Source organism: Calypte anna, chromosome 19 (genome assembly GCF_003957555.1).
Source record: "Calypte anna isolate BGI_N300 chromosome 19, bCalAnn1_v1.p, whole genome shotgun sequence".
Classification (NCBI taxonomy): Eukaryota; Metazoa; Chordata; class Aves; order Apodiformes; family Trochilidae; genus Calypte; species Calypte anna.
This window is the reverse complement of record NC_044264.1, coordinates 6,564,634-6,574,037: the sequence shown is the minus strand read 5'-3', so window position 1 is coordinate 6,574,037 and position 9,404 is coordinate 6,564,634.

Genomic DNA, 9,404 nt, shown 5'->3' with positions numbered 1-9,404 from the left:
TTTTTTCTGGATTCCACTGCAACAGTTAGAGCTGCTATCTCTCTGTTTCAAGGTTGTTTTCTTTTCTTTGAGGTCATCTGCATCCCCAGAATTTACAAACATGTAAGAATCACTGTCCAGGGGAGAGAGAGGTGCTGTTCCTGTTCTACCTGCTCATGAAGCAGCAAGAAATGTAGTTTTGTTATGACATGTGACTTTGTTGCACATAAACAGTACCAGGAGAGTGTTTTCACCAAAACTTCAGCAGCACAGCTGGTGTTGTAACACCACTTCTGTCCTCGCTTTGCATTACAGCTATGTGCAAGATTTAAAGACCACAGTGCTTTGTATGGCACTGAACTTCATCTGATAAAGAGTTGAGAGCTCTCAGGTCAGTTGTCAAATCAAATTCACATTTTTCTCTTAAATTGGCAGCTGATTCATTAAAAAACAGTTGAAAATCAAATCATAACATTGTTCACAGAAAAATGTCTGCCTGACTGGGTATAATTTTGTATTTTAATATCAGTCATTGATGGGTTTACTTTGTAAATTCATCTACAAAATCACCAGATACTGGCTCTGGAAAAATAATTATTTTATTTTTTCTTTGGTCTCATTTAAAAAAAAAAAAATTAATTAACACCACAGCTCTGTTTAATGAGCCAGTTGTAGTAGTTAGGGATCTGACTTTGTGAAAATGAAAGAAAACATCAACCACCCCAGATTATCTGTTGATAATGACTGGGTGTTTCACATTGTAAAATGTGATTGTATGTGTACTTCACAGAGTTAATTGATCTTGTAAAAAGAAACTAAATCTCTATGAGTGAAAACAGTGATGTAATTGTTCTGAGAGACAAGGAAATTGTAACTTGACACATTCTTTCAATTCCTCACTCTCGGATTCCTTTAAACCTCACTTTTTTTTAAAAGAAAAGCAACAGTAATGCATTTGTAGTTAACTACCATGCTTCATAGTCTGATAATTCACAGACTGAGTGGCAGAAAGAGAGCAACATATTTTTAACTCAGCAAGTATAAGTATGGTTTAACATTTAGAAATTTATTTTTTACATCAGATCTCAAAAGCCAAAATTGCTTCTGTGAGTGGATCCTCTAAGTGATGTTTATAAAATAAGTGAAGAATCCACTCTCTGATTCAGAAAAAAATGTTTCTAAAAAATTTTCTTTTATTTAGAAAGTCTCAACAGTCTGGAAAGCAATGTGTTAAGGTTTAGCTCTTGGTCATAATCTCTCTCTGCGTGCTGTTTTGGAGCAGGTCAGTAAGGTATCTGTCCTCTGTCAGGACAGCTCTGTCCTTCATTTAAGTTTCATTTTAAAAACTTGTCTGGAGTGTTGAAGTGGTGGCCTTCTGTGCATGAAACATTGCAGGTTACCATATTCCAAATTCCTTCATTTTGAGCAAATGGACTGGTAAAGTATAGTGAGAAATAATGCTATGTGTTTACTCATAAATTCTAAATTTTAATCTTTGTGACAAAAATTAAAGGGATTTCTTATTCATGCAAAGATTATTTCTGTTTAAGGTAAGAATATGCTAATGGCCAACTCTTGTACTAAATACATATTATAAAAATGGTCTAATTATTATTCATAACCTGAAAAAAACAGATTGACAGCTCAGTTTTAATTATATCTAATTAGGAATGAAATTGTAGGGATTATTGCTATCCCTTTCTGGGGCAGGGAAGGGTGGAGTGGCTGGAACTATGAGTGTTGCAGGAAAGGTGGACAGGTTTACATTAATTCTAGTGGTAAAAGTTCTCTGGGAAAAAATGAGGGAGAGGGACAAGGGCAGGAAAATAGTTAATTTCAGCTAACTGGAACTAAGAGCTTTAAGACCATGGTAAGTGTAAGTGCTTTTTCTCTTGACTCTGAGATGGGTGGTAGTTCCTGTTGTCAGTTCTTTTCTATACCCCCAGCACAAACACTACCTGCATTTGTACAAGTGTTTCAATATTAATAAAATATTAAAACTCATTGACAGTTCATATATGTCTCTAAATGTGGAAATTTATATGATGAGTGTGATACTCTAGGCCTCAGTTTGCAGCTCAGTTGTTTTGCTAAATCACAGGGCAGTCTGACCAAGCAGGTAGAATTGTGTTTGTGTATCTGTTCACAAGCTGTAGTTAACTGCCTCCCTAGAATCACTGTGTTAATGCCTACTGTGATGTCTGCTTGTACCTTAATGCTACACTGAGAAAACCTGTTTGAATGTGACTTTTTTGCATAGAATCAGGATTGTCTGTATTAAAAAGTATTTATAAGAAAATATATTTTTTGTGGGAGGAAAGTAGGGTTCTAGTTAATATACCATTGGGAAAATGTTAGCAACCTTTTTACCAAGTTCATTTATAATTATTTGTGTCCTTTTAGTTACCTGGTTTGTTTCCTATAAGAACATCCACTGTGGCCCACTTAGTGGCAATGCAATGCACTGTCATGAAAAGAATCTGGTTTTCAGAAAACTGGGAGTCTTTTGTTTCCTTTTGGGACAGTAGGAAACTGTGTAGGTTGCCAAGAAAGAAAGGAACCTTGGCACTGAATCCACTTCTGTGGCTTTGGCTTCAGTAACTACTCTGACTTGTTTGCAGATAGATGAGTAGCAAGAGCAAAGATTGAGACTTCAGGATAAAGAAAATTAGATGCTACATTTCAGTCTTCCTGTAGGAGAAGGAGAGTACTAGAATCAATTTATACAAGGATTAAATAGGGAGTACACTTGCTTAAAATTATTTAATATTGGCAGCTTAGTCATAAATGTGCATACTAGGGAATATGCTTAACTTTTTCCATTACCTTGGAAAATGGTTAAAAACCATGTCACTTTCATTAGCAAGTGTAATGAATTCTCCTGTAAAAAATTGCAAAATGTAAAAAATAAAACTAAATAAATTATTGATCCTAGAAATGAGGCTGATTGTCTATTTTATTTAAATGTTTACATTAGTGCATGAAAAACATGTCAATATTTGAACTCCAGATATGTGTATATTTATGTAACTAGCTTTACTTTCTGATGGTTATAAACTAAGCAATTCACATATAAAAACACTGCAGTGGTTTGTGCAGTTACATGAGTAATATAGTTACATTAAAAGTGTTTATGAAGCATCTGCTCAGGCTGAAGGGAGTTGTAGTTTCCTCTTGATGTTTTTGATATTTCAGTCAAAAAATCTTGGGAGTATCTCTGTATTTCTCTGTGAAGCAGAACAACTTAACTCTCAGAGGAAAAGAGGTATAATGGTTTTGTTTGAAAATATCTCCTGTAACTTACTTTGATTCCTCAGAATGTCTGGGGGTGCCTTAGTTACACAGTGTTTGGTAGAACATTCATTCTGTACTGGGACTTGGAGAAGAAATTTATAAACACAAGGCTTTAACTTCCAGATTATTATTTGGACCTGCATGAAATGCCTGCACTGAGTTCTGCAACACAGTGATGACCCGAGCACAGGTTTGTAAGGTGACAATTGTTCAGCTATCAGTCATCTGAAATCTGCAATGAAGAAATACTTCAAGTTTGACATCAGTTCTGTTACAGGCTCTTCTGAATCAAAGGGTAGTTTCTGGTTTTGCCTGTACAGGTTCTCTGTGGTTAGATGCTGTCCCCTGGTTAAGCTCACTCTTGGAATTACCTGAACAACTGGAAGCATCAGGTCTGTTTCCTTGGAATTCTTGAAAGGACGAGATGCTGATTTCACCAAATTGTAGAATATCTAAAGAGAAATCAAAGTCAGGACCAGTAACTCTAATAAGATGGGGTAACCATTCTCTCTGATTTTGATGCTCAGTTATAATCACCTAGACTGAATGAAAAACTTCTGAGGTTGTGAGGCTGAAGAGAACCTCAAAAAAGCCAAATTTTATTAAAGAGAAAATTTCCCAATGTTAAATGTCTGCAAAAAATCACCTCTTTAACAATGCTTTTTAATTTTCTTTCCTTAGCTATTTATTAATATTAATAAATTAATATTAATACATTTATTAATAAATATGCCTAATCATCCTGAAGATGGTCTTTGCCTCTCCTAAGATTCTTATTTCTTATGGCATTTGTCTGCTGCTTAGCTTCTGTAGCAAAATCTTCCTTGTTCCCACCATGCTTCTAATTCTTTTATTATTGTCCAAAGGCATTCACCTAGCTTTGACCAGTATTCCCTTAATTTTTCTTAACTGTACTGCAAACAATTCTCAGTGATATACTACTCCAAGTTTCCCAGTGTATATTTTTAAGATTTTAAAAGAAAAACTTAGCAATTACAGAAGTTGTCTTATTGCATGTTAGGATAAAACAAAGGTATTTAGTCTGCTTGGTTAAGACCACAATAAGGAGTAATTGCTTTGGAGAGATATTTTTTTTCCTTAACCAGTGGTGAACAATAACTTAAAATAGGAGGTGAAATCATGCTGGATAAAGTATTTTAATTAAAACTACAAAGAGAATTTAGGTAGGTAGAGCATAATTGCATTTGGATGATCCCCAGCCATTATTTTGAAAACTGACAGGAGTCCTTAAATAACAAAGGCCTGTTTTATTGAATAATAATTTAATTATTCTGGTAGAGGGTGTAAACCATGTTAATGAAGCTTGCATATGAAACTAATTTGTAGCAAGATATAAAAACAGGCAGGAAAGTTGCAAACAGCAATATCGAAAACATAATGAAATTTACAAGAGGAAATTAACACATATGGGAGAGAAGAGTTCAAAACACTTTCAGTGTTTCCTTTCCTACTGAATGACAGAATGAATCAGAAGAGGGGAATAGTAAACTAGATGTTTTATAATCTTTATAGTTTAAGTATAATGAGTAAAATTTATTCCAGATGACTAATTATTGGAATATGCTGGTTTTACCTTATTTACTGGAAGAGTTCTGCACACAGTTGTACTTCCTGCAATTGCTGGTCTATAGAAGTGTATGTAGCTTTTTTTTTTTTTTCCCAATAAAGGCAAAAACTGGGGTGGCAAAGAGAAATATCTGGCAATTATACATAAAGCTTCCAGAAAAATACAAAATTGTTGCAGTGACCTATCACTTGCTAGTCCTGTGCCTGCTGTGAAGTGCATTTCCTTGCACATCCAGCCAAGCAAAGAAAGGGGTGTACAAAGTATCCTTTGAGCAGGTGTACCCACACCCTGTTTCAACTGTGAAAGGTGATACATGCACCAGACCTGAAAGCTAGAAATATCCAGACCTTATTTTAGTGGAGCCGAAAAAACCAACCAACCAAACAAAAAAACCCAACCCCCAAACCAAAAAACAACAAGGCAACCACCAAAAGTCAGACCCAAACCATTTTCTTTATGAGTGGTGATGATGTGAAAGGTATGGCATACCACAGTTATGTTCCTGTTCACTGGCACTCAGCTAGTTTTGAAAATCATGTTTTTATTTCCCAAATGCATACGTTACCACCCTTACATATAATTAAGTGTCTAATTAAACCTACTGACTGCTTTGATGTCTGTACAGTTTCATAAGTCAGGAGATCAGAGGGTACACCACGTCCCCTAAAATTAAAGCACAAACAGAGACCTGATTATGAGTTCAGAGGAAATAAAGCTTTCTGCCCCAGACAAGCCAAGACTCTTTAGCATTGGGATGTCATGTACTTTTTAAAGTCATTCACCCACTGAAGTTTGTCAGCTGGCATTTGTCATAAACTGAATTTGAAATAACAGCCCAGAAGTGTTCTTGGCAGCAGGGAAATAGACTCCTATGCTTCCTGTGGTGAGCTGGCAAGGGATGCAAGCAGGAAACACGAGCACAAGTGTCACCACTTAGATAACTTTAAAGAGTCTTCTTTCTGCTAACATTTGAATTTCTTTAGGATAATTTAAAATGGGAAAGAGGATTAGCAGTCAAAACAAAAAGCTTGCACTAAAAGTATTGCAGCTTATCCTCTTTGGATAAATGAATATTTTTTACATTTTTCCATACATTTTCAATTTGGTTTTTTTTTTGAAGTTCTAAAGACAAGGAGTTAAATGTAAGTATAATAAATGCCTTAAGTAATCATTTAAACCTGGTGCCTCAGTCAGGCACAAACATGCTGGGTTTATTCATGTGGTGGAAATTAAACTCTTCAGTAGCTCCCCGATGATTGAGATCTTAAATTCTTTGTTCACTCATATCATGTAAATTCCCTTCTCTAGTGTTGTTACTGACTTGCTTCTGCTGGAGAGCTCGGTGCGTGGCCAGTCTCACCCACTATCCTTTAACAGCACGAATCTTCTGGGCAGCCTCCTCCCTGGAGGCTTCTGGAGAGGAAAGCCAAGTGTGTAGGAAACACAGAGCCACACCTGCCTTGTTTTTAGCTCATTACTCATCCCGGGCCTTCCGCCTTTACTTCCAGCCCCCGGAACGCACCTTCCCGGGGCCTCGCAAGGGGCGGCCCTCAGCCCTGAGGAGGCGGCGAAACGCTCTCGCGCTCTTCCCGCCCTTCCCTTCAAATCCCAACGGCCGCGGCGGCGGTGGCCAATCAGCGGGGCCGCGATCTCTCCGCTGAGGCAGCGGCCAAGCCCGCAGCGGTTCGGGAGCCGTTCGGCGGTGTCGGTTCCGATCCCCCGAGAAAAAGCGGCACAGGGAAGGTGACCGCCCGCCCGAGGAGAGGGGCGGCTTGTCCCAGCATCCTGCCGGGCGGCGGGGAAGCGCTGCCGCCGAGGTGGGTGTCGGTGAATCACCTCAGCGCTGGCTGGGAAGGCTGTCGCCCCCCCCTGCCTGTGCCTGCTGCTCCTCACCTGACGTAGTTAATTTTCCGGTGTCGCCCGTGTGATATAAGAAATTTGATTAGTGCGACTAATACATGTTCTTTGTAGGTGGTTTTGTCAGGAACCAATGTTTAATGGCTTTACCCACCTCCTCTGTGCCCAGCTCAAAAATCAGTATGTTCTGAATAAGCAAACTTAAATGTATCTAAGCAGCAAAGTGTTACAGCGCTTTGTTATTCAGATGTACCAATCGCAGAGGTTTAATAGCAACTTCAGCCAGCTCATCAGAGCTTGGGGCTCGTAGCATGCTTTTTATGGATAAAAAAGGGTTTGCAGAAAACCTAGGGTGAACTCAGTTGTTCTTGGAAATTAATTCTGGAAGTTGTATCTTGTGACCCCTGGTGATTCAGTGTTTAATCCCATAAAAGGCTGTAAGGCTGGCTGGCTTCCTACTTATCTCTGTGGTCCTCTCTATGTTGAGCCCAGATTTACCTAGAAATTTAACGAAAGGGTACAAGTCATGACACGGAGATAAAAAAATAATAATAAATCATTATTACAAAATGCTGAATAGCTCTGACTGCCAGCCTCCCCCTGGGGATGGCTTTTCGGTGAGGGTTTTGCAGCGGTGCCTGTTTGCTGAGTTGTGCCACTTTATAATCCGTTCAGCATTTGTTATGTTGATGGTCTAATATCTGAGATTTTCCATCAGTGTACTAGATTGCTGTGGAAGCAGCCAGGATAATATGCTTTTATTAATGGTATTCCTATTGCTGTTTATTTTCAGTAATTTCAGTGTTTTCAGTGCAAACAAGCATTGAATGTGTTTGTTTCTTTGGACATAAAATATTTGAAAAATTGCACTCTCTTGCTTCTCAATAGGACTGGATTTAAATTTTAGTTTATGAACTAACTCCATTGTTCATTATTTTGGTGAAAAATTTACTACAGGAAAGTTACAACAGACCAGTAGCTCTCAAGTATATTTTTCCTCTGACTGCTCATGTGAAATGTTGTTTTAAAGCTTTTCTTTACAGTATTGCAGTGAGGGGATACATGGCAAAATGGATTAAGGAAAAGCTTATGTAAAAGTATTTACCTTTTTAAATACAAGTAGTCTAAACAAAACCATTTGCATGCTGATCTAAAAGTCTCATTGGAGTATAAAAATGGAGCATCAGCACTGATTTAAGTTTTGGAATCCAAATATTTGGTTCAGTCTGCAGTTTAAACTTATCTCAAAGTGCCAATAAGTCAGTTGCACTTTTCTTTTCAAGCTTTGTGTACAGGATTAGAGACCCACACAAACACTGGTGTGCTATTTAGTACTTTACCTGCTCCATAATGCCTCTTAACCACTCTTGATTTTAAGTAGCTCAATGCTGTGCCAGGGTTTTGAAACACTGTGAAAAGATATGTGTCTAAAAATAATCGTATCAACACAAGCAAATTGATCTTTTAGGGTGGGGAAACCCAGACTGTTTATATTAATTAATAATGTGCAGGTTTTTGTTTTGTTTTGTTTTTCAAACTGACTCTTTTTTAATATAAGAAAAATCATGTAATGACCTTTCTGTGAAATGTCCAACTTCGTTAAATATGGTATGCACTGGAAAAATACTTCAAGGTTCTTAGAATAAATAATTTTATACAGGGAGTACAAACCTGTCTTGTAGGTACAGTATGACAAGAAATTTGAGCAAAAGTACAAGATAAGGCAAGGAAATACAATATGTTAGAGTGGTTTTTTTTCCCCCCATTTGTTCTTCATGACTGGTCATTCTTCAGAGAGTTATTACCAAGGAAAACATGAAATATGGTATGACACTCAGATTTCTCCACTTCTTTTTCCACCTCGTGGTTGGTTGTATTCTGACAAGCATGGGATATATTGGTGCCTCTGAGACAATGTCTCAGTCTGTTAAACACAGATCACAGTCTAGGAATGACACCTATGAATTTACAACTCATTAATGGTGGATTGTTATGCCCATAAATTATAAGCCTTTAACGCAGAAAAAGAAGCTTTGTTTTTTTTTTAAAAATTATATATATGTGTTTTATTGAAAAACCTGTGAATTTAGAGCTTCTGTAGCAGATATTTAGCTCATCTTGGTAAGATGTTGCCCAGAATCACACATGTAAATATTCAATTATTTTTCATATGCCATAGAATTGCTTTAATCATAAATATGTTATTACAATTTTGCTATGTGTCTAGAGTGATGGGAAGCCCTTTATCTGGTATGTTCTCATGCATTTTCTTGACATCTTTTCCCTCTGCCAAATATAAAATATTGGGAAAGTTGTTAACTCTGTGGTCTAAAATCTTGCACAGATCTGTGTTGTTCTGTATATTGGCCATACCGTGGTTCACTCTGTGCATCATTATGGGGATTTTAAAAAGGGCTAACAAGGATTTGATGAAAATGGTGACTGAAAGTAGTTGAGAACTGAGTATCTCACTCCCTTGAGCATCTGAAAATGTTGATGTGTACCAGTTCTTTGGTGTCTGCAGCAGAGGACTTAAAAACAGAGAGAATCTTAATCTGGGAAGTCCTTAAGGATGTTGGGAGCTGTATGCAGAAGTCCTGAAGTCAGAGTGGCTGTTCTCTGAAATTAATCACATTTATTGGTGGACTTTCAGAGGGTCTGGACCTCTCATCTTGAGATGGTCTTA